The sequence below is a fragment of the Littorina saxatilis genome, linkage group LG13 (genome assembly GCF_037325665.1).
Source record: "Littorina saxatilis isolate snail1 linkage group LG13, US_GU_Lsax_2.0, whole genome shotgun sequence".
In the NCBI taxonomy this organism is placed as follows: Eukaryota; Metazoa; Mollusca; class Gastropoda; order Littorinimorpha; family Littorinidae; genus Littorina; species Littorina saxatilis.
Genome location: NC_090257.1, coordinates 19,273,654 through 19,279,653, shown reverse-complemented (window position 1 = coordinate 19,279,653; position 6,000 = coordinate 19,273,654). Strand labels below are relative to the sequence as shown.

At 41.2% G+C, this 6,000-nt stretch overlaps 1 protein-coding gene across 1 annotated transcript in view; it reads left to right on the top strand.

Moving 5' to 3' along the window:
• The first annotated feature begins 2,635 nt into the window (after positions 1 to 2,635).
• Positions 2,636 to 6,000, top strand: part of LOC138983782 (uncharacterized) — a 30,039-nt gene continuing 26,674 nt past the window's right edge. Inside the window, exon 1 of the mRNA XM_070357106.1 lies at positions 2,636 to 2,708. The gene's annotated coding sequence lies outside the window, so the exon portion shown is untranslated. The remainder of the gene's footprint in view (positions 2,709 to 6,000) is intronic.

Genomic DNA, 6,000 nt, shown 5'->3' with positions numbered 1-6,000 from the left:
TTCCTATCTACCCCTCTTCTTCTTCATCCATGACTCTCAGTCTGTTTCTCTCTCTTTAAATTGATTAGATCTTTTCCTGCAGACACATGTTTTGTACATGGACTGTGCACAGCCTGGCATTCAACTGTTTTAAAGGCACATCTGAGAGGGTGAGTCAACCTCAGGAATTTGAGGATTTCTTTTATCTCTCTTTTTCTGACACTGTTGATGTAACGTCATATTTACAGGACAGTTTTTTTCCTTTCAGTTATAAGTTGTAGTAGTTTGACCTTATTGTTTTAGGACAAGTAGAGCTCGTTCACCAGTAGCAAAGACTCACTCAGTCCGTCAGTGTGCCTGAGTGTGTGTGATGGGGAGGGGGGGGGGCTCTCCCGTGACCGGTCACCTGCAATGTACGGACAGGTTTGCACTGGCCCAAGGGTGTCCGTTCATGAGAGGGACTGCTGTAACAGCAAAACTAGTGTGATACATAAGTAATCAATGTATCCACTTGACAATACTTCACAACAGGGACCTATCACTCTTCTTTGCATGTTTTTATGCCTACGAATTTTCAGATACTCTGCAACACATGTAACCCAAATTCAACATGTGCCCGTACAATACCGCTTCTTTTATGAAAACATTGCTTCGGCCATGTTGATTTTAATCAACCAATTTTCTTGTATTTCCTTGTAAATTGCACAACCACTGAATAGCCAAAAGAAGGGAAGTTACCTCCTATGTAAAAGCAGCTTTCGTTTTTCACTTATACGTAGTTATTTCCCTTCTTGTGTTCAAATTGAAATTTAACCGTGGAGCACCAAAGAATAAAAAAAAACACACACACTCACAGGCACACACACAACACACAACACACAGGCACACACACACACACACACCCACACACACACACACACAGGCACACACACACACACACAGACCGGCACACGCACGCCGCACGCACGCACACACACACACACACACACACACACACACACACGACACACACACACACACACACACACACACACACACACGTAGACACATAGACACACAGATACACACAGACATACCAACACACCAACACACAACACACACAGACACACACACGCACACACACTGTGACACACACACACATACACATACATACACACACACACACACACACACACACACACACACACAAACACACAAACCCACACACACACACAAACTCTCTCTCTCCCTCTCTCTCTCTTTCTATCTTTCTCTTTTTGTCTGTCAGTCTGTCCGAGTCCGTCGGTTCGTTCGTCAGTCCGTCGGTCTATCTGTCTGTCAGTCCGTCTGTTTGTTCCACTAAAATCAACAAATATAGGTCTCTCTCTTTTAATGAGCGCCGGATCTTTCAATCATCGAGCCCTCCCCCCACTCCATCCCCCTCAGTCAGGTGTAGTCAAGACATGTTTTAAGACTAGGCTTGCGCCTAAAACCTGACTGTCTCTCTTCGTCTCTCTCTGTTCAAGTTCTTTCTGTCTGTCTGTCTGTCTGTCTGTTCTGTCTCTCTTCTCTCTCTAACGCCGCTCTCTCTGTGTACCAGCATTGTCCTGAGAGGCACAAAAACAAGGCCTTAAAAAAATAAGGCCTTATTGTTTTAAGGCCTTATTTTTTTAAGGCCTTATTTTAAGGCATTATTTCCAGTATGACCTTAAAAAAATAAGGCCTTATTTCTGTTTAGGCCTTATTCTGAAATAAGGCCGTAAAGTAATAAGGCCTTAAAAAATAGGCCCATAAAAAATAAGGCATTATTTTAGAAATAAGGCCTTATTTCTTGAAATTGAAATGTATGGGTATCGGTAATTCGCAAAAGTCGTATACCCCATAATTATATTCAAGGTATCTCAAATGAAAAATGAAATGAAGTTGTAACTGATTTGCCGGTAAAGTAACTGTGTGTTTTATTCCGTTGTTCCTTAACTTGTCTTGCTTCAGGTGTGATCATATGCATTTAATTGTTGTTGTTTTTTGTTTTATGTACCCACAGTAGAACTCTACTAATTTATTTAGTAGTGATTTCATGAGAGAAAAGAGTCTGATTCCTCATATTCAAGTTTTAGTCGTTATCTTAGAAATTAGTGTGTACAAACGCTACTTTACAAGAACGTTGGTTTTTCTGGAGAAAAACTGTCACAGTTTATTCCGAAGAAAAAGTTAATCGCAATAATGCTGCAGAAAAACATGTAAACACTTGACTATGCTGCAGCAAAACTGTTTTGCTGCAGAAAATAACGATGCTTCGGCGGAAGATGACATTATGCAGAAATGCTGCAGAAAAAAAACGTTTTTTCTCCAGCATTTCTGTTTTTCTGCAGAATAACTGAATGAAGTCATAATCCGCTAAGGAAAGTTTTGTGGAATAGGTCTGATACCGGCTCAGGCTTCACTCGTTAACTTGGAAATTAGCACGTTAAATCCGTATTTCGTTTGTTATCTCTGGTGTCAGCACTTCTTAAAATGTGCAGACAAGTTTTCTTTTAAAAAAAGTTTATCACCGATCATTATTACTGTTTTTAGCCAGTGAAGTCGACGAAGAACAGACGTAGTCAGGCCAGTAGTGTAAGAGAGACAACCCAACAAACGCCTGAATCCATGCTTGTCTCCCTTCTCTTCTACGTCATTTCCCGCTTGGACGGAAAGCTGTGCAGAAACTTCTGAGAGACGAACAATAAAAGCCGAAATTCCTCCTGTAGGTGAGAAGCGACAGAAAGGTTTCAGCGATTATATTGCTTGAGTAATGTGATGACGACTCCACGGCGGAAATGTCAATAAGTATCTGTTAGTAACGAAAAATATACCGTTTTCTATCAATGCCAGCGCAGACCTCGAAGAACCTGTTGTAGGAGTAACTTCCCTTAGAACATTTGGGAACAAAATATTTGTTGTTTGCAGGGCAACGTTTCAAATTATTTGTCTTGTTTCATAGAAAACACTTGCGTGTACCTTTATACTAATACAACAGTCAAAAGAAGTTAGAGCGGTAATTGTCTCAGAATTTTCTGTTGTACAACTTGTAGCTGAAATTAGAAATCTTTGGTGGGGAGTTATAACTTATAAGGCCAAAAAAAAAAATAGGTGTGGTTACGGTAACCCGACCTACCCTATTTTTAGGGGCCGACCCTATAACTTTTTATTACATTTGTAAAAAAACAAAAAAAAACAAAAAACCCAAGTGCAGAAAACGCAATGAAAGCGACAGCGCCCGAGTCGCACACTTATTTCCCTGTCAAGTAGGTTTAATTTGTACACATTAGAAAAAAAAAGTTAAAAAAAAAAAAGTGATTGCCTACCTACCTACCCTATTTTTTGGGGGCTATGTTACCGTAACCACACCTATTTTTTTTTTAGGCCTAAGATGTTCGGTGGGTTGTTGACAAACCAGCTTTTGTGTCAGTTCGATGGGAGCATATTGTCTTCCGTTTAATTTTTATTTCAAAGCATTTTTGTTCGTTTGCCTGCGGTCATTTGGTTGTAGTTTTGGTTTTTGATCAAACTTTTCCATAATTTAATTGTCTTTTGTCGTTCTGAATTCTCACAAACACTGTGACTGCATGTGACTGTGAGACAGTGTGTGCTCTCCTTGTCTAAAAAAAATGTAGACAAGTATTTTTTATTAAAACAGGCCAGTGACAATTAAGAGGCGAAGAAACACTGAACACTCTCTTCTTATTCTCTTCTTCTTCTTTGTTCATCATCGTTTTTAAATTCATGGGCTAATTCTCCCATGTTCACTCATGTTTTTGCATGAGGCCTAAAAAAAAAATAGGTGTGGTTACGGTAACCCGACCTACCCTATTTTTAGGGGCCGATCCTATAACTTTTTTATTACATTTGTCAAAAAAAAAAAAAAAAAAAACGAGTGCAAAAAACGCAATGAAAGCGAAAGCGCCCGTGTCGCACACTTATTTCCCTGTCAAAAAGGTTTAATTTGTACACATTAGAAAAAAAAGTAAAAAAAAAAAAAAAATGATTGCCTACCTACCTACCCTATTTTGTTTGGATATGTTACCGTAACCACACCTATTATTTTTTTTTGCATGAGTGGATTTTTACGTCTATGACCGTTTTGACCCCGCCATTCAGGCAGCATTCGCTGATTTCGGGGGAAGCATGCTGGATATTTTTGTGTTTCTATAAACCACCGAACTCCGACATGGATTACAAGATCTTCTCCGTGCGCACTTGGTCTTGTGCTTGCATGGGTGAAAGTAGCCCGTCAATTGACTGAAATCCGTCAATCTGAAAATAAGTCTGACGGAAATTCCGTCAATCCGCAATTTTTATTAAAAAAAAAAAATTAACAAAAAAAAAATTTTTTTTTTTTTTTTTTTTTTTTTTAAAGCGGAACGCGTTTTCGAACTGCTATGCGGTAAACCCCGTAGGTGAGGTTTCTTCGCTTTCGGATTCGCTCTGCATCACGATAAAAAAAGTTCTCGCGTTTTGGCAGGCATTACGAAGTGGTGACATGATTTCTGCGGAAAACGCATGGACAGATCTTATTGATGCTGGTCTAGCCAACAAAGGCGATGGGACTGGTTGGAGTTCATGAAACTAAAACTGTGTGTGATAAGTTTGGTGCTTGAAACTCAAGTGCTTTTCCTTGAGAACTTTGCACTATAAGAGATGCTACTGCTTAGTTGCTATTTTGTTTTTCCTTTTTACCATATCATTAGAATCTGAAGGTATTTTTTTGACCTGCATGATAGTGACAAAAAGTGTATTTTTTTGCCAGGAAAGGCCACAAAATCACAATGTATAATGCAAAAATTCGTTTTCGGCCGGGGGGCGTTGCCCCCCTGGACCCCCTAACGGGGCCCTGCCCCGTACCCCGCCAGGGCCTGGGCGGCCCCTGGACCCCTGCCTCAAAAAATTTTCAGTCAATTTGATTTTCATAGCTTTCACCCATGTGCTTGCGTGTACACACGAAGGGGAATATATATATATATATATATATATACTAGAATGAATACCCGCTTCGCCGGGTATCCGGCTTCGCCGGGAAGAAGTACTTAGAGCCATACACCGGCTTCGCCGGGTCCGAACAATGGACCCGCCAAGCTTAGGTCCCTCCCAGATTCGTGGAATGGGAACAGCACGAAAATGATTCAGTGGCCATAATGCCATTCCTGACCATATCGAGTCCCATCCTTGTCGACGAATGTAACCGTGTTAATCACCTTTGGAGGCGAACTCCACTCAAACAGGACTGAGCAAGTTAGAGCTTATCTCTAAGCCCTTTTGAACTGTTATGGCTTCTCAAAGGAAGGCCAGTACATAAAATTACACAAAAGCCGCCAGACCACATCACAAACAGAACTGAACAATGCACAGGTGTTGCTCACATAGAGACACACACACACACACACACACACACACAAACACAGAGATGACAGTGTATTTTTCGCGTGGCTATAAATTGATTCGACCTTTGAAACTGTCAGGAACGACTTGGGGGGCAGACTACAATGTCCAGAAGACACTCTACACCGGGAGAATCAGACCAGTTTTGGAGTATGGGATGGCAGCCTGGGGAACAGCAGCAAAGTCAAGCTTAGACCGAGCAAGCAAGATACAAAATCAAGCCTCAAGAATCATCACGGGAGCTATGAGATCAACTCCAATTCAGGCAATGGAAACACTAACTGGACTCGAGGCTCTTGAGAGCAGACGGGACACCAAGACTCTCTTGCAATATGCAAAATACAAGAGAATGCAAGCACACCCAATGCATGAACGGACATCAATGCCCACCAAATGCAGACTGAAGAGGGAGAGTTTCCTTCACCAAGCACGAAGACTGGAAAGACGGGACCCAGACCTGATGGAACAAGCGACTGCACCAATCTCAATTCCCACAACACTCCCAACTTGGAAAAGAAAGGAGTTCCCTGAGATATGTACAACTGTCCCAGGAATCCTGCAGAAACAAGTCCAGTCTGAAGCAGAAAGGAAGGCGCTTACACTAGAGTACATCAGCCAAACGTA